We start from the raw sequence: 20153 nt of genomic DNA, 5'->3' as shown, positions 1-20153 counted from the left end.
AGGAAAATTCGCTGTGGGAAACCCAGCAGCTTGCAACCGCAGCGGAAGCCGCCCACCATTTGGCCCAGACTGGGGCCAGAGCTCTGGAGCTGGCTGGGAGGGACTCGCCTCCGGCCGGACGGCAGCGACAGCGACGACACGCAGTGGCGGGTGCCTCACACTGCTGACTCAACGAAAGGACAACTCAGGACGCCTGTTTCCTCGCAGGGGACTGCGGCCACAGCAGAAGGAGGGGATGCTGTGGGTCCGGAGCGAGGCGGGGGCTGCCCAACCGTGCAGGATTTAGCCCGCCTCCATTCTGCCAGCTCACGCCTACATTGGTTTTTGATAACCTCGGAAAATAGCCCTTTACGTGGGCCTACAGAGTTATTCTACTTATTTCAAGGGATGAAATTTTAAGCCGTCCTGTTTCTTTTAGGAAGCATTTTAAGCCCTCAGTAACTTTTTGCAGAACGGAATAGGTGACCCCCTATACAGATCACCCAGAGGTGAAGGCCTGGGAAGGGTGCAGAGAGAAGGCCGGCAGGCAGTCTTGCTTTCAACCAGCAGGGAAGGAAACCCGCGCTGAGCTCGCCCAGACCTGGAGACAACAGCGAACCGCGGGTTCGGTGCAGACAGCGACACTACGCAGCCGCCATAAAGGCCGCGTGGACTAGAGGCAGGACCCAGGCTCCAGCTTCTGCTGGCTTGGGCCAGTAAGAACCGGAGGAAGGCTGGGGGAGGGTGGAGAAAAGAAGGGGGAGGAGCAGGAGGACGGAAAGGGAGGAGGGGAGGCAGGACCCAGGGCTTTGTAGCACCTTTCATTTCGTAAGCCAGATCGTGGATGCACTGGTGGTGGTGTAGCTTTTTCTGCATCTGAAACATTTCAGAATGAAAATTTAGGACTACTCCTCTTCTTCTTCTTCTTCTTCTTCTTCTTCTTCTTCTTCTTCTTCTTCTTCTTCTTCTTCTTCTTCTTCTTCTTCTTCTTCTTCTTCTTCTTCTTCTTCTTCTTCTTCTTCTTCTTCTTCTTCTTCTTCTTCTTCTTCTTCTTCTTCTTCTTCTTCTCGTCCTCCTCCTCCTCCTCCTCCTCCTCCCCTTCCCCCTCCCCCTCCCCCTCCCCCTGCTCCTCCCCCTCCCCCTCCCTCCTCCCCCTCCTCCTCCTCCCCCCTCCTCCTCCTCATTCACAACTGAGCCACATCCCTAGCTATTCCCCCATTTTTTGTGTTTAGAGACAGGGTCTCACTGAGTTGCTGAGAGCCTCACTAAATTGCTGAGGCTGACTTTGAACTTGTGATCCTCCTGCCTCAGCTTTCTGAGCCTCTGGGATTAAAAACATGCGCCACCGCGTTGGTTTTTGTTTGTTTGTTTGTTTGTTTTTTAATTATTATCAACCTCATTCTCCCAGGGATGGGATAACTCTCCGGGTGAGTGAGGCTTGTTTACCACTAACTGGACGCGACCTTAGTTTTTTGGGAATTCCACATCTTGCGGTGACAAGTCCTTCCTCAAGGACTTGACATCTTTCCCTCAAGACCTGCCAGGATTTCTTGGTGGGAAATTTAAAGACGCTTGCCCTGGGGTACTAAGCGTACCCCCAGCTGGGCACGGTGGGCGGGCTGCGGAATACTCAAGAGACTGGACTTAGAGCCCCTTGCGCCCTCTTGAAAGATAAAAGGAGGCTGCGGGAAAGCCGGAAAGGACTCCAGTGCGTTTACCCAGCGGATTGCACTCGGGCAACTAGTAGCTTGGCTTTGCGGTTTGGAGCCTACAGACAAAGGTTTCTTGCAGCAGGGGGCTAATGTCGCTTTCTGGAGCCCGCCCTCACCTCACCTAGTGAGAGTCTGCTCTGGCCCCTGGGTGCGCTGCATCTGCAAGGGCTCCTGCTTCTAGGCAACAGCGGGTAAGTCTGTCCAGCTCTATTGGCACATCTCCCAGCATCAGCTTCTGGACCCCCATGTTGGAGTGGGACAGAAGAGGCTGGACACCCGAGGAATTTTCAGGAAGTAGGTTTATTGACTGCAGGGTTCAGAGGTGGCTCGTGCCTAAGAATTCTTCCTTTGAACAAAGATTTTGGAAGAGTGTATGTGGGGGGCGGCTAGGAGGTTCATTTGACAAGCGTTTTTCCTTCAACCTGGCATTTACAAGAGGAAACTACCAATCACGGTGCCTCTCCTGCAGAAGTTTTTGCTGATAAAAAGCTTTCTGGCAGACTGAGAGGAACTTACGTGCCACAAATATGATGAGGGTTTCTGCTTAATTATGATAAGGGTCTTCTGGGCGGGGTTCTCTGGCCTGCTTCAGTATCTCAGCGACTCTCTGACACTGCACCACTGTTTGGGAGACCCGCTTTCCCCAAACCCGCTGGATTCTCTCGCTTTTGGAAATTTTGACCACATGGGTCATGCGTTCATAGCATCTTCTATGAACCCTCAAATAGGACTGTGGAGGACTTGGGCACCTCGGACTCGGACCTCGCACCTCTGGGTTTAGGAGTGCTAGCAGGACGTCCATGCCTGCTTGTGCTGGACAGCGGTTTAGAAGCAGGGTCTAGAGAGGCAGAATCAGAGTGTGCGGGTCAGGCTTGTGGGGTCTCCAGAGCGCCTCGGAGTGCCCCATCCTCCTGGAGATCTGAATGTGAGGGGAGTTGAGGAAACGTGGTGACGCTACTGAGGAACAGCAATCTAGGTCCAGAAAGAGATAGCAAGCACAGTCGTGTCCTGTCCCAAGTTTATAAATTAGGAGAAAGATGAGAACATTGCCCTCCCAGATAGGATCCCAAGTGGCATCCGACAGAAGGAGGAGCAAGGTATGTTCCTTGATTTTCGTTCCCCTGAGGGCTCTCCTGTCACTTGGGTCCCACCTTTCTGTGCAGTTCTACCAACCTGCGCTTCTGGCAGAACTCTGAGGCGATCTGTATGCAGTCCTTTTTGATATTCAAGGTAACTAAAGACACAGCCTCAGGTTCCGGTCTCAGGTCCCAGGTTCAGGTCTCATGGAATTCTCCCTACAGGCCAAAGAATAAAGGCATTTAAAGGAAACAACTTTTTAACCCAGATCCAAGCTGTCAGGGAGGACTTTGAGTTTAAAGCCCTAGGGATTTGGTAGGCTCTAGTTTCCAATATATTACTTCAAGTATTGTGTCCCAGATACATAGGGGAAGAGGTGATTTCAAACCATAGAACATTGTACCTATCCATCCCTCGCCCCCGCCTCTGGGGTCTCCCCTGCCCTCTCGCACAAGCCAGGCTCGCTCGTGCCACGGGGGAGCCGCCGCAGAAGCCGGGGCTCACTCCGCACCTCAGCCTAGGCTCCAGCCAGGGCCACGCGAGTCGCCGGCGCCGCTGCGTTCTTCCCTCTGCGGACCGTGGGCGCCACCAAGCGGCCGAGGTTGCTGGCGCGGAAGCTGAGGAGGACTCTGCTCAGCGAGATGGCTGGCGGGCTGCCGCCGCCCGGGTTCGCTGTGCTCCGCTACCAGCGAGGACGGTCTCCTCCTGCTGCTCTGATTGCCAGAGTCCTCACCGTCCTCCGCAGTCCTCACCACCTCCTTCAGCTCCTCAAAGCACCCTCGATCCCTTAGCCCTTCACGCCCCACCCGCGGGAACCAGGCTTTGGGAATTTGGAGGGAGCTGCGGTTGATTCAGCATGGCTGATGCCTGATTCTCTTAGTCACATGCAAGAAACCAAGATTGGCACATGTTCCAGGGGAGGGAGATTAGATATTGCCTTTTGTGAGAAAGATGTCAAAGAACACTGGACAGTTTACAACCAACCCAAGTATGATTCGATTTTTATAAACTGTAGTTTAAAACATGTGAAACCAAATCTCATATGTTTTAAAACATGGTGAAACTATAAAGGAAAGCACAGGAATGTGAAATTTGTAAGATGTCTAACCTCTGAGAGGAGAAAGAATGAGGTATGTTTTGGGAGTAGCACGCAAGGGTTTCTTTGCTCCTGTTAGCATTCTCTGTGTAGGTAGGAGTGTGCACAGGCTCATACGTCTGTTCTTCTTGAGGCCTTAAATGTACTCTATGAGCGCTGTCTCCTCGCTGCTCCAGAGGTCATTAAAACAGGATTTAAAAGTTGCATGAATTTTGTGTACTTGGGGAGCCCCTAGGGAGATGATGTGCCTCCCACCCGTTATGTTATGCTAACACTTATTATTTGTCAGTTTACATCTTAGAAATGCTTGTGTGCTCTGGGAAAGTTCCTGCTCTACTATTTTTAAAGTCAATTCCTGAAGAGGAGTTTCTTCACCTCAGTGAAACCATTTCTTATGGCTGTCATGAGGATGAACTAAGATGAAGCACAGCTTTGTGCTCTCAATATCTGTGTTCTGTGAGTGTGAAATGGTATTTCTTCTTGCTTCCTGGGGTAGATGTGCAGCAGGATTCTAGAGTCCAACTCCAACAGTCGGCAGTTGAGTCCCAGTGGGCTCTAGTTTCTAAGGGAGAGCAAATCAGACTTGTAAACTCCACAGTAAGTCATTTGAGTATCATTCATTTCAAAAGCTGTGGTTTCTGGTGACAGGTCTTATACAGAGTTAGAGAAACTGTATCACCATCACAGTATTTCCTTAGAGAGCCCAGGAAAACAAGCTGCAGGAGGCTGTATCCCACCACAGGAGCCACTGAGAAAGCAATAGTCCCAGATGTCCTCAAGATGCTCCTTGCACCTGGAGCCTTAGGCATCTGAATCTGTCCTCTCCTAGCCCCTTGGTTGTTTCCTGTTCATTGAGCTGTTCTCAATTTATCTCTGGAGGCAACAGCAAGGGGACAGCAGTGTCCTTCTGGGAATAGGAGTGTTGAAGTTCGGAAATCTTGAATTACTGCGCTAGAGGCTGGCAATTCTTCTATTTTGGGAGAGGGTGCTGGGGGTTGAACCCAGGGGGCGCTTTACTATTGAGTTCCAATGCTCCCCGAAACTTTCATTTTTGAGGCAGGGTCTCCCTAAGTTCCTGAAGCTGGCTTTGAATTTGAGATCCTCCAGCCTGCACCTCCAGAGTCGCTGAGATTACAGATGTGCGCCACCACGCAGGGCTACTTCTTCAATTTTGATAAACCAGGGACAATCTCGCAATAACTCAATAGCATATCGCCCGTGGCTCCACTTCCTTGAGTGTCAGCTGATCACAGTGGGCGGGCTCCGAATATTCATTCATAAGAAAGGCACTTGGAGTGCCAGGGGCCATTTTGGAAGACACAGAAGAAAGGAAGCAGCAAAAGATTCCTCCAGCCGCCCCCAGCGGAGGGCGCGCGGAGAAGAAGCAGCTTGGCCTTGCCATTTTGCGTGCAGACCAAGGTTCCCCGGGGCAGGGTGCCCCAGTCGCCGGCTTAGTCTTTCTGGAGCCCGCACTCACTTGCCTCACAAGGCTCCTGCGAGGGATCCTGCTACCAGGCAAGGGTGCTCTGGTAAGTCTGTCTGCTCCATGGGGCCATCTTTGTGCATCTTGTCCCGGGTGTATGGGCGATTGGCTCTGGGGGAGGAGGGGCGCTGGCAGCATCTGGCCACCGGTGTCTGGAGACCTGCCTCCCCAAACCCGCTGGTTTCTTTCGCTTCTGGGAATCTTGATCACTTGGCTTTTCTACCAAATCTCAACAGGCCATGGAGGCACCTCGAACTCAGACCTCAGGGTACTGGTGCCAGCAGGACTTTGGTCCCTGCTTGGGTGGGGGAGACCTTAAACAGCTTTGGGACAGGGCGCCTGGAGCCTGCGTTTTAGGACCAGGGGCTAGAGAGGCAGGTGCAGAGGGTGCGGGTCAGGCTCCTGTGGTCTCCAGAGTGCCACAGGGTGCCCCTGCTCCTAGAGATCTGAACGTGAGGGGTGTGGAGGAACGTGGTGATATCACTGAAGAACTGCATTCTAGGTCTAGAAAGAGAAGGCAAACACAGGAATGCCCTGCCTGAAGTTGAGAAACTACTAGAGGAGAAAGGACAAAGCGCCTTCCCAGATGCAATTCAAAGTGGCACCTAGCAGAAGTAGGGGGAAGGAATCTTCCTTGATTTTTGTTCCTGAGGTTTCTCCTGTCACTTGGGTCCCACCTTTCTGTGCAGTTCTACCAACCTGTTCTTCTGGCAGAACTCAAGGGATTGTATGTAGTCCCCTTTGTGACTCGAGGTAACTAACAGCACAACCTTTATCCCAAGTTCAGGTCTCATAGAATTTTTCCCCACAGGTAAAGGATTTTAGAGAAAACTAACTTGTGAACCCAGACCCAAGGTCTCACAGAGGATATTGAGTTTAAGGTCCTACTGAATTGGTGCGTCCCGTCTCCAGCTTATTTTTTTGAAGGCTTGTGTCCCAGATATATGCCTGAAGAAGTGATTCTGAACCATAAAGATTTGTACCTAGTCTTGGGTGTTGGGTTGAGATTGTTAAGGACCCAGGCCAGCTCATACGTTCTCCTTAAAGAACCCTCTTCTGCAGCCGCCACTAGTTTCAAGCTCCCCAGTGGTATGAGAATGCCCTTAGGCATGTTGGGGTGGTGGGGGGAGGCAGGTGTGATTGATTCCTGTTCCTTTTGCATATGGTGGATAAACCAGAAGTGTCCCTGATAGCAGGGACTGATGCAGAGGGTGCTGGAATAGGGGCTGGGAGGAAAGGTGACAGCAGTCTATTCTCAGAGGCTACAGTATGAGATGAGGAACCATATTGTTCCTGGAAAAGCATAAACCCAAGATGGAGAAGTTCAAATGTGTCACTGAGCAGAAGTGAAACTGATTCCCCTGCCCTCCTTGGGATGGAAATGGAGAATCTTTTCTGTATGCTCAACAGGAAGGTGACTCATGTTTGAACTGGCCTGTGTGTAAGAAATTTGGGGTAAAGTGATGGGGTAAAGGCCACGAATTATGCCCTAATACTGTGGAGAAAGGTCAGTATGGCAGGAATAGACATGTTTCTCTGCTTTTTTTGCCTAATGATGTCACATGACAAAAATTATTGTTCTAAATTTAAACTGAAATGATTGTGCTTACCTAGCTTCTTGGTTGTTCATCTACCAGGAGTCAAGACTTTTCCTGTAGCCTCACTTTTTCTGGAACCTGTCTGGGCAGGGTGCTATTTTATTATAGGTTTGGAACCATGGTCTTCACCATAGGTGAAGCCCTGTAATCCTCCTCCCCAAGATAAAGTTGCTAAGGAAAAATCGGATAAGATATCATTTAATAATGTATATCCAAGTTCTTAGTATTTCATCAGCTGCCCCAGTAATTCAACTTTCATAAACCACTCACTGTGTGTATATATATTTTATATGCTTATATAATTGTAGTTAACTTAAAACCTAAAGCGCAAGATCTGGTGCAATTCCATTTTTAGCCTGAACCTTGATTTTCTACATGTTCAGACTGTTTCTTCTCCTCTTTGACTCTGTGTCATCACAATGTGTCATACTCTTGAAAAATCAAAGAGTTGATTTTAAGTATTCTTACCGCAAAAAATGACAAGTGTATGAAGTAAATAATATCCTAATTAGCTTAAAGCAGTCATTCCACAACATCCAAATATTTCAAATAACATTTCTTACATTATAAATACATACATTTTAGTTGTAACATTTAAAAAATGAAAGAAACAAAATGCCATAGCTGTCTTAAATTTGTTCAGAGATCTAGAGACAAAAATATGTATACATCACTATAGGAAACCAGGAAATAAATATATGAATAAAATGAGAATATCAACAAAACTAAAAATTATGAAAAGGAACCAAAGTATGTGTTGAGCTAAACAATACAATAACCAAATTGAATAGCTTATTAAAAGGATTCAAGAGCAGAAACGGGAGATTTAAAAGATCAGTGAACTTGAAGACAAGAGCATTAAAATTATTTAGCCTGCAAAACAACAACAAAAAGGTACAGAGCCTCAGGGACTAATGGAACACTTTCAAGCAGCTCAATATATCATTATTTTGGCCCAAGAAGAAGAGAGAAAGCAGCAGAGAAATTATCTGATGAAATAGTGGCAGAAAACATCTGAATTTTGATGAAAGATGTGACTTTACAGACCCAAGAAACGCAACAAACTCCAAGCAGGATGGACCCAAAGGGACCCACATCAAAACACATTGTGATGAAAAGCCAACCCTGAGAGAATCTTAAAAGCAGCGCAAGACAGAGAGGACATTCAGCACCAAAAAATGATTGCAAAAATCTGTGTAAACAGGTGTTCAAGACATAAAGGTGTGACATCCTAATAAATTGGAGAGGGACGGGTCTCTAAAGGAATAGATTTTATATGGAACTGAAGTGAAGTTACTATGAATTTAAGGTAGATTGTCAAGACTTTAGGACTTCATATGTAATCTTTATGAAGCTTCTCAAGGAATTATCTGTAGATGATACACAAAAGTAAATCAGAAAGGAATCAAAATGTCACAACCCCAAAACTCAAAGGAAGGCCAATCGAGAAAAGTCGGAAAAGAAACCACGAGACTCAGGGGAGACAAGAAAATGAGAATACAAGATCGTTCCCACATGTGAAAGCCATGTTCATCAGGGCTCTGTGTCTAATTAAACTCTAAAACTTGTTTTTTTTCTCCCAAGACAGAAAACAAAAACAAAGGTAAAAGCATGCGTGTCATCTGGTGGGGAAATTTACCATCCTCACCCTCAGCTGATCAACACCTTGTCCTAATCCTCCCAAACGCAATCCACACAGCTGCCCACATCATGGGGTTTTCCCATTCCACCTCTTTTGGAGATCTGAGGTAGGAGACACGTTGAAAGCCAACCTCAGTAACTTAGTGAGGCCTTAAGTGACTTAGCGAGACCATGTCTCAAAAAAAAAAAAAATAAAATAAAAATAGTTGGTCATGAGGTTCAGGAAGAAAGAGAATATTGGAACAGATCAATAAGTAGTAAGGACATTGAGTTAATTATGAGAACAACAAATGCTCCCCAAAAAGAAAACCTCTGAATCAGAAGTGTATTCTACCCAAGCAAATGTGTTTGGGCTCCCTTGTCAATATAAAAATTGGTGTCAATGAAACTCAGCCTATTGACACCATCCTGGCAGTTTGACCTTGTTTGATCCTGTGAAAGAAATACCCCTTCATCTGGTGACAGGGATCTGTTGTTGGGTGGTCTCTTGGAATCCACAGCCAACCACAGGGTCCCAGAACAACTCCATAGGCCCAGAGTTCCTTGGGTAGAGGGTCGTGGCACATCCCAAAGGAGAGAAATAGGATGTGGGCAGTTTTATCTAGGTTTGGGCAGCCTCACTGGAGGACACTGCTGGTCCTGGGTTCCTGTAGGCCCTGGAAAGGGATTAGGAAATTTCAAGGAAGGCATTACAGAGCAAAGAGAGCACTCACAACCTCCCAAGATTCAGTGTCCATGACAGAAACCAAGCCTTAAAGCCTTTCCTTCTGATGTCTTAAGTGATTTTTAAAATACAGATTTCCTGTAGTTTGAAAACCATTTTCTGCACACTTCAATGCAGTTTCTAAAGATTTCTCTCGATCTATGGTGGAATTAGAGACAGGCATGGATCTATAGTTTAGTGGAAATACCATGGAGAGAAGGATGAACATGGGAGATCTGTCGGAGGAAGGCAGTAGCATCACATGCACCCCTGGGCAAAAGCACATGTTGAATGGTGCTCACTCTGATGCTGTAGAGGGGTGGCATGTATTGAAAGGCCTATCTGGTCCCTGTAAACTGGTGTTATATGGATTTATGCCTCTTTCTTTCCTAGATATGGAGTGCTCATCATTGACATATAAATTCTCAAATGGTCTGGGGCCTCAAAGTTATCATTCTTCACATGTGATCAGGAATTCATAGACACAATGGAGGTATTCACAGCCCACCACTACACCTATGCCTACACCTACGGTCCAGCAGCGAACAGGAATATTATGACCCTCTGATAACATTTTCTGGGTAGCGATGACTACCTAAGATGGACTTTTCTCTCAACCATCTCTGGGCCTGTTGATGAACCAAAAGTCTTTTAGTTTTCAACTTATAGCAATGCAGTATTCCAAATGATCTTTTTTTTTAAATTGGTTGTTCAAAACATTACATAACTCATGACATATCATCTTTCATACATTTGATTCAAGTGGGTTATGAACTCCCATTTTTACCCCGAATACAAGTTGCAGAATCACATCGGTTACACATCCACATTTTTCCATAATGCCATATTAGTGACTGTTGTATTCTGCTACCTTTCCTATCCCCTACTATCCCCCCTCCCCTTCCCTCCCATCTTCTCTCTACCCCATCAGCTGTTGTTCAATTCTCTCCCTTGTTTTTTTTCCCCTTTCCCCTCACCATCTCTTATATGTAATTATGTGTAACAATGAGGGTCTCCTTCCATTTCCATACAGTTTCCCTCTTCTCTCCCTTTCCCTCCCACCACTCGTCTCTGTATAATGTTGGTCTTTTCCTCATGCTCTTCCTCCCTTCTCTGTTCTTAGTTGCTCTCCTTATATCAAAGAAGACATTTGGCATTTGTTTTTTAAGGATTGGCTAGCTTCACTTAGCATAATCTGCTCTAGTGCCATCCATTTCCCTGCAAATTCCATGATTTTGCCGTTTTTTAGTGCTGCGTAATACTCCATTGTGTATAAATGCCACATTTTTTTTATCCATTCATCTATTGAAGGGCATCTAGGTTGATTCCAGAGTCTAGCTATTGTGAATTGTGCTGCTATGATCATTGATGTGGCAGTATCCCTATAATATGCTCTTTTAAGGTCCTCAGGGAATAGTCCGAGAAGGGCAATAGCTGGGTCAAATTGTGGTTTCATTCCCAGCTTTCCCGGGAATCTCCATACTGCATTCCATATTGGCTGCACCAATTTGCAGTCCCACCAGCAATGTGCAAGTGTACCTTTTTCCCCACATCCTCGCCAGCACTTATTGTTGTTTGACTTCATAATGGCTGCCATTCTTACTGGAATGAAATGGTATCTTAGGGTGGTTTTGATTTGCATTTCTCTGACTGCTAGAGATGGTGAGAATTTTATCATGTACTTATTGATTGATTGTATGTCCTCCTCTGAGAAGTGTCTGTTCAGGTCCTTGGCCCATTTGTTGATTGGGTTATTTGTTATCTTATTGTTTAATTTTTTGAATTCTTTGTATATTCTGGATATTAGTGCTCTATCTGAAGTGTGGGGAGTAAAGATTTGTTCCCAGGATGTAGGCTCCCTAGTCACCTCTCTTATTGTTTCTTTTGCTGAGAAAAAACTTTTTAGTTTAAGTAAGTCCCATTTGTTGATTCTTGTATTTAACTCTTGGGCTATGGGCGTCCTATTAAGGAATTTGGAGCCCAACCCCACAATATGTAGATCGGAGCCAACTTTTTCTTCTATCAGACACAGAGTCTCTGATTTGATATCAAGCTCCTTGATCCATTGTGAGTTAACTTTTGTGCATAGTGAGAGAAAGGGGTTCAGCTTCATTTTGTTGCATATGGATTTCCAGTTTTCCCAGCACCATTTGTTGAAGATGCTATCCTTCCTCCATTGCATGCTTTTAGCCCCTTTATCAAATATAAGAAAGTTGTAATTTTGTGGATTGGTCTCTGTGTCCTCTATTCTGTACCATTGGTCCACCTGCCTGTTTTAGTACCAGTACCACGCTGTTTTTGTTACTATTGCTTTGTAGTACAGTTTGAACTCTGGTATCGCTGTACCTCCAGATTCACACTTCCTGCTTAGAATTGCTTTTGCTATTCTGGGTCTTTTGTTTTTCCATATGAATTTCATGATAGCTTTATCTATTTCTATAAGAAATGCCGTTGGTATTTTGATTGGCATTGCGTTGAACCTGTAGAGAACTTTGGCGCCATTTTGATGATGTTGGTTCTGCCTATCCATAAATAGGGTACATTTTTCCATCTTCTAAGATCTTCTATCTCTCTCCTTAGGGTTCTGTAGTTTTCATTGTATAAATCTTTCACCTCTTTTGTTAGGTTGATTCCCAAGTATTTTATTTTTTTTGAGGATATTGTGAATGGGGTGGTTTTCCTCATTTCCATTTCAGAAGTTTTGTTGCTGATATACAGGAATGCCTTTGATTTATGCGTGTTGATTTTATATCCTGCCACTTTGCTGAATTCATTTATTAGTTCTAGTAGTTTCTTTGTAGACCCTTTTGGGTCTTTAGATATAGGATGATGTCTTCTGCAAATAGTGATATTTTAAGTTCTTCTTTTCCTATTTTTATGCCTTTAATTTCTTTTGTCTGTCTAATTGCTCTGGCTAGTATTTCAAGGACTAAATTGAATAGAAGTGGTAAGACAGGGCATCCCTGTCTTGTTCCAGATTTTAGAGGGAATGCCTTCAGTTTTTCTCCATTTGGAATGATGCTAGCCTGAGGCTTAGCATATATAGCTTTTACAATGTTGAGGTAAGTTCCTGTTATCCCTAGTTTTTCTAGTGTTTTCAACATAAAGGGATGCTGTACTTTGTCGAATGCTTTTTCTGCACCTATCGAGACGATCATATGGTTCTTATCTTTAAGTCTATTGATGTGGTGAATAACATTTATTGATTTCCGTATATTGAACCAGCCTTGCATTCCAGGGATGAATCCTACTTGATCATGGTGCACATTTTTTTTATATGCTTTTGTATTCGATTCGCCAGGATTTTATTGAGAATTTTTGCATCTATGTTCATTAAAGATATTGGTCTGTAGTTTTCTTTTTTTGCAGTGTCTTTGTCTGGTTTCGGGATCAGGGTGATGTTGGCCTCATAGAATGAGTTTGGAAGAGCTCCTTCTTTTTCTGTTTCTTGAAATAGCTTGAAAAGTATTGGTATTAATTCTTCTTTGAGGGTTTTGTAAAACTCCGCTGTATACCCATCTGGTCCAGGGCTTTTCTTGGTTGGTAGTCTTTTGATGGCTTCTTCAATTTCTTCCTTTGTTATTGGTCTGTTTAAATTGTGTTTCTTCCCGACTCAATCTGGGCAAATCATATGCCTTAAGAAATTTATCGATATCTTCACTGTCTCCTATTTTATTAGAATATAGGGTTTCAAAATACTTTTCTAATTATCTTCTGTATTTCTGTAGTGTCTCTTGTGATATTGCCTTTTTCATCCTGTATGTTAGTAATTTGAGTTTTCTCTCTTCTTCTCTTCGTTAGCATGGCTAAGGGTTTGTTGATGTTATTTATTTTTTCAATGAACCAAATTTTAGTTTTATCAATTTTTTCAATGGTTTTTTTTGTTTCACTTTCGTTGATTTCTGGTCTGATTTTAATTATTTCTTGTCTTCTGTTATATTTGCTGTTGTTTTGCTCTTCCTTTTCTAGGGTTATGAGATGTAGTGTGAGTTCATTTATTTTTTGGTTTTTTCTTTTTTTGAGGAATGAATTCCAGGAAATGAATTTCCCTCTTAAAACTGCTTTCATTGTGTCCCATAGATTCTGGTATGTTGTGTCTGTATTGTCGTTTGTCTCTAAGAATTTTTTTGATTTCCTCCTTTATGTCTTCTGTAACCCATTGATCATTCAGTAACATATTGTTTATTTTCCATGTGATGCAGGATTTTTCCTTCCTTCTTTTATCATTGATTTCCAGGTTCATTCCATTATGATCAGATATGGTGCATGGTATTATCTCCACACCTTTATATTTACTAAGAGTTGCCCTATGGCATAATACATGATCTATCTTTGAGTAAGATCCATGTGCTGCTGAGAAGAACGTGTATCCACTTGATGATGGTTGATATATTCTATATATGTCGGTTAAGTCTAGGTTATTGATTGTGTTATTGAGTTCTCTAGTTTCTTTATTCAGCTTTTGTCTGGAGGATCTGTCTAATGGCGAGAGCGGTGTGTTGAAGTCACCCATAATTATTGTGTTGTGGTCTATTTGACTCTTGAACTTGAGGAGAGTTTGTTTTATGAACGTTGCCGCACCATTGTTTGGTGCATACAAATTGATAATTGTTATGTCTTCTTGGTGGATGGTTCCTTTTAACAGTATATAGTGTCCTTCTTTATCCCTTTTGATTAACTTAGGTTTGAAGTTGATTTTATTTGATATGAGTATGGCCACTCCTGCTTGCTTCCGAGGGCCATGTGAGTGGTAAGATTTTTCCCAACCTTTCACCTTGAGCCTGTGTATGTCTTTTCCTATCATATGAGTCTCCTGAAGGCAGCATAATTGTTGGATTCGTTTTTTTGATCCAGGTTACTAGCTTATGTCTCTTGATTGGTGAGTTTAGGCCATTAACATTTAATGTTACAATTGAAATATGATTTGTACTTCCAGTCATGTTTATTTATTTATTTATTTATTTATTTTGGCTAGTTTTTACTTTTTGGTTATTTTCCTCCCCCTTTACTGAGATACCTCCTGCTGTTAGTTTTGGGCACTATTTTTCAATTCCTCTTCTTATAGTATTTTGCTCAAAATGCTTTGTAGTGCTGGTTTTCTGGCTGCGAATTCTTTTAGCTTTTGTTTATCGTGAAAGATTTTAATTTCATTGTCAAATCTGAAGCTTAATTTTGCTGGATACACTATTACTGGTTGGAATCCATTATTTTTCAGCGTTTGAAATACATTGTTCCAGGATCTTCTGGCTTTCAAAGTCTGTGATAAAAAATCAGTTGTTAACCTAATTGGTTTACCCCTGAATGTAATCTGCCGCCTTTCTCTCATAGCTTTTAATATTCTCTCCTTGTTCTGTATGTTGGCCATCTTCATAATTATATGTCTTGGAGTTGGTCTATTATGGTTTTGAATGTTTGGGGTCCTGTAGGCTTCCAGGATTTGGCAATCCATTCCATCTTTCATCTCTGGGAAGTTTTCTAGAATTATTTCATTTAATATGTTGTCCATTCCTTTGGTTTGAATCTCAATGCCTTCTTCTATCCTGATGATTCTCAAATTTTGTTTTTTTATGACATCCCATAACTCTTGAATAGATTGCTTGTGGGATTTAAGCCTCTTTTCTGTGTTGCTATATTCTTTTCAAGTTGATAAATTTTGTCTTCATTGTCTGATGTTCTGACTTCTACTTGATCTAGTCTATTTGTAATATTCTCGTTTGAATTTTTAATTTGGTTTATAGTTTCCTGCATTTCTAGGATTACTGTTTGTTTTTTTTTAAAGATCTCTATCTCTTGGTAAAGCTCATTCTTTGCCATTTGAATTTGTTTGTTTAATTCATTTTCAAAATATACTTTTATTGCTTGGACTTGCTGTCTCATGTCTTCTCTAATATTCCTTTCCATCTGAGTTAGGTATGCCTTGAGTTCTTTCCCTATCCATGCTTCTGATGCTTCTAGGTCCTCCTGTAGACTTAAGTTGTCCTGCATTGTTTGTACTCCTTTTTTCCCTTGTTTTTTCATGATACTCACTTTATTTTCCAGCTCTGTTTGACTGCATTGTAACTGCTTTCTCCTATACATTTGTTTTGGCTTTGTATATCTCTGTTGTCTCTCCTTTGTGGTGGGAGATTATGCCTAGAGATGTTGGGCTTTATTGTACTTTAAAGCTGATTCATTCAATTTATAAAGGGCTTCCGGATTCTGTATGCATATAGTGATTTGTTGTTTGTTCTTAGGACTTTATGTTTAGGTTAGGTGCTATGAAAGTATAAGGGTTAGTATGTCTTGGCTACTTTAGAAGGTTGCTCTACTGAAGGGGGGATACTAACCGTCCATTGGATCAGGGTTTTGGTAGCAGCTAAGTATTTAGGAGCCCTATAGACAGCCTCGAAACATTCACCTATTTGCATTTAGACAATTACACTTAATGGAGGGCGTAATGCTTGGGATGAAAGTTGGGGGGAAGGGGAAGGAAGGTGCTCTTAAAAAGAAAGGAGAGGGAGATAGATAGAATAGAGGAGAATGGAAAGAACAATAAAACTTGAAAGGGGAAAGAAAGAAGGAAAAAGGGGAGAGAAAAAATAGAATAAAATAAAATAAGAAATTAAATTAGGTCTTAGAGATCCATTTTCTTCTCTTCCCATAGGCAGAGCTGTGCCCTCCGAGCTGAGTTTTGCCCTCTATGTGTTGACAGCAATCCCTGTAAGGCGGCTCCTGGGAGTCTCTCAATCCTGTTAGTCCAGAGTCCTTCCACTTCTCCGGCCCCTCCTCCCCTTCCTCCTGCCAGTCAGCCAGATCCTGCTCATCAGAGGCGGTTCCCCAAGGATCTGGTTACACTTTCAGCCCCACTGCGTGCCCTATTTCCCAAACGACTGAGCACTCTCTCTACCATTCATCTAAGCCCCAGTGCTGTGGAGCTGTGGTCTGCAAGTCAATAGTTTAATTTTTCCAGACCCCTTTGGTGGGCACGCCCTGGGAAGCTGGCGGCTAAGACCTTGGGTGTCGCCACTGGTGGTAATGTGAGTTGGGGGTCGAGAATCCCCTCTACTACCCTCAGCCCCTACAATCACGACCACTCCGCTGGTGGTAGGAGAAGTTGGGGGTCAAGAGTGCCCTCTGTTTTCCTCCGCCCGTATCGTCATGCCCACGTCACTGGCGGTAGGGGGAGTTGGGGGTCGGGAGTCCCTTGGCCCTTATGGTCACACCCATGGAGAGATTTTTGAAGTTTCCCGGTTGTTTGTATCTGATGTGGGTGGGAGTCATACACCTGCTAAAGTAGATTCTGCTGGGAAGGAATCTCGTTGGCTGAACTCTGGTGACTTCCCCTCTCTGCTATGGCGGGCCCCTGGCTCTTGCTGGAGTGTCCGAAGGGAGGGGTGGGACTGGCTTGTCTCTGGTCTGACTCAATCTCTGGTTTTAGCTCCCCGTTCGCTATTTCATAAAGGCTTGGTTAGAATCCATTGGAGTTGCCTCCTGAGCTGGGCGGGTGGGGCCTTTTGCCGTTTGGGCGGGGTCGTTCGAGGAGCCAAGTGGGCGGGGCCCGATCGCCATGCGGGCAGGGCTGTGCATAGCGCCGGGTGGGCGGGGCTGTTCGCAGAGCCGGGCGGGAGCTGTTCACCTGAGGGGGGGAGGGGGGGTCGTTTGCAGCGCCGAACTGCCGACCTGCGGGGCGGTTCACAGAGCCCGGCTGGCAGGGGCCAGGCAGGCAGTGGCTGTTCGAACGTTCGCCACTGGGCTAGCAGCGGCCTTTGGGCGGCGGCCGGCGGGACTGGGCCCCTGCGCTGCGTGGCCGAGATTCACTCGTCTGGGACAAACTGACACCTCCCAATAAACTTACTAATTCCTGGCAGGTCTCCTTTCAGTGGAATTTTGCTAGAAGTTTCTCAGCAGGTAGCATGTAGGTGTATTAATGGGTCTCTCTGATCCCGTTACTGTGGAGGTATTGAAAGTGCTGCCTCCTTGCCGGCCGCCATGTTGGGTTCTCCAAATGTTCTCTTAAAGGCACAAACTAATGGATTAGGAATACACAGACTAAGGCAGACTGCCTTAGAACATTCAGGGTGCTATAACCAATCACCCTCGATGTGGGGGAGGCAGCTTCTAAATAACAGAATATGTGTTATACAATATTAATTATTAGAATGGAGATGTAAGCATGGGTTAAGATTTAGAGAATTAGAAGAGGATGATAGAAAACTACACCTACAAATTTGAAAAATCAGTAAAAGTGTAAGATATTATAGTCTTAGATGAAAATCTGTAAAAAAAATCATGACTTCTGAGGTGTGCAGATTTTGCCCCCATTTTTCTCAGAATTCAGAATATGCTCACTCCTGCTTATGCCCCTTTCTATTGGCTTTGTCTGTTTTACAGGAAAGAATTTCAGCTCGAATCACATGGCCACTGTGGACATGAACATGTATGGACTTGGAGACTCTATGTGGCAAGCTGAAAAGGTCCCTCCTGGAGTGAAGAATGAGATAGAAATGGAGGATCGTCGACTGAGAAAAAGGCAGAATGACTCTCTCTCAGAAGCTACGAGTGCTTTACCAAATTCTGGAGGAAAAGTGATGAAGCCTGAAATTGAGAGGAAAGAGGATAACAAAGATGGAATAGGACAAGATTTGGACCAATCTTTGCATAATATCCAGTCATATGCTCAGAATGACCTTGAGTCCATGCAGGATCCTGAGGAAATCCTGAATTTATTGAAACCATGGATTGAGAATAGCTGGGGTATGAGTATTTTCACCTTGCAAACAAATTTGTACCAAAGAAATGTAACACATACAGTTGTCATGAATGCTTCCAGTGCACTGGACTTCCTCAGAGAGAGAAAAAGTAGAAGCCGCTCGTATTCAAGATCACAGCTTCACACAAAGAGGGCCCCCGACGATGTACAGGAAGAAATTGACCTAGAAAAGAAGGCTGCTGAACTTTTTAACATGAGGGAACCTATACACAAAAAACATTTGGACTTGACTGAATCCACAAACGTTGAGATGAAATTTTTCTCAACAAGAAAGGCGCTACAGCGCATTAAGGAGATTGTCACTCGATCTGTTTCTGCATTTGGAAATACTGATGGCGGATATTTGTTCGTTGGTTTAAATGCCCAGGAAATAGAAAGAAGTGGTCCTGAAAGAAAGCGGCGTTATTTCTCGAAGATAGAAAGTGAAATCGAAAAGCATATTAGCAGGCTGCCTGTCTATCATTTCTGTAAGGAGAAAGCAAAGATTAATTACTCATGCAAATTCCTAGAAGTCCATGATGAAGGAGGTCTGCATAGATATTTCTGTGCACTCCATGTGGAGAGATTCTGCTGTGCCGTGTTTGCCAAGGAGCCCATCCTGCTTGAGAAAAAGAAACCTGTTTTATATTTGACTGTGGAGGAGTGTATCAAGTACCTCATGGATGCCAAGCAAGGTAGAGGAAGGGGGATTAGCAGTGAACATACATTTGGTCAGGATGGTTGGGAAGTTTTATCATTGTGATTTTTAGCAAGATCAATAGTCCTCAAATGTCAACCTCTACCTTATCAATCTCTAGTGGATCCCATCAGGAGTTCACTATCTCTTGTTTTCCTCTGCCCACTTAGAAGACACATATTACACACAGCAAGCACCTTAGCTCCTGCCAGTAGCCCCATGCTTTGGTCATCTTTCCAACACAATGACAGATTTCTGAGCTAATCCACTTAGGAAGAGAAAAGTTTCCCGTAGGCTCCCAGTTTTGGAGGTTCCAGTCCAAAGTGGATTGGACCCATTTCTTTTTGGGACAGCTCATTTTTTTTTGTAAGTTTTTACAGTTTATTAATCCCCATGAAAAATTCACACAATCAACACAGATAAAGTCTTTGCAGAATCTTCACTCCTTTGGCTGTTATCCAATCTCCAGCTCACTTCTTGCCAATACTAACATTTGCCTCTGCAGTGCCCCCCAACCTTTCTTCATTCTGTTCTTGTGTTCCTTGTGCCGTTTTCTTGTTTTCTTACAGGCTGTGTCTTGTCATTCTATGTTTGGGTTCATTTTTCTTTACATAATCCAAGGAATCCTAAAACGGGCCAAAGCCAGTTGTCTTGCCACCTCCAAAAAGGGTTGTGAGTCCAAACACAAAGATGACATCTGGTGTGGTCTTGTACCTTCTGGCGATTTTTTTTTTTTTCAAATTGCTGCTTAGATACTGTTGCTTTCCCTGGGTGAAGAACATCAATGACCATTTGTTTCCTCTGAAGTAGTCAGTTGGTCATGAACTTCCTGTTCTGAATAGTCACTGTGTCATTCATGATGGTGGCAGATCCTCAGAAACCCAGGGAGGACAAGAAGGGGACCCATCATCTTGGCAGGGAGCAGGTGGTGGATGCAATCTGTTCATGTAATGTCGCAGGGAGTGAAAGTGGGGAAAAGGAAGGGTTGAGGGACCCACAATCCTCCTGAAGAGACAAGAGAGTAAGAGTAAGAGGCTGGGTGCCATAATTCCCTTCAGAGCTGTTCTGAGCCCCCACCAGAGTCCCTGTGAAGCTCTACTTACAGCCTGGGGAGCTTTTTCTAAGACCTCCCACTAGGTCTGGCATTCTAATGGCTCCATCACCTCCCAATAGTTTCACTCTGGAGTAAGGCATTCACACCTGGCCCTCTGGGAGATCCTTAAGTTCTAAGCTGGGTCATTCTACTGCAGCCCCACTCTGCCAAGGTTCATGTCCCTCTCACAAAGGAAAACACATATAATTTATCTGCAAGGGTCCAGAAGTCTTAACTGTTTTTTAAAGTTGCTCAAAAGTCCAAGTTCAAAGCATGCTCTGAGACTGGATGCCAACTCAGCTGTAAGTCCCAAATTTAAATGAAAACACAAAAACTGATGGCATAC

General features: G+C 44.2%; 1 pseudogene; it reads right to left on the bottom strand.

Annotated features, from left to right (window-relative positions):
* Positions 1-19184: 19184 nt before the first annotated feature.
* Positions 19185-19572, bottom strand: LOC144255933 (small ribosomal subunit protein eS24 pseudogene; annotated as a pseudogene).
* Positions 19573-20153: the final 581 nt, after the last annotated feature.

The sequence above is a fragment of the Urocitellus parryii genome, chromosome 7 (assembly GCF_045843805.1).
Source record: "Urocitellus parryii isolate mUroPar1 chromosome 7, mUroPar1.hap1, whole genome shotgun sequence".
Classification (NCBI taxonomy): Eukaryota; Metazoa; Chordata; class Mammalia; order Rodentia; family Sciuridae; genus Urocitellus; species Urocitellus parryii.
Note: the sequence above shows the minus strand (reverse complement) of the source record. Positions and strands in the feature narration are given on the sequence as shown.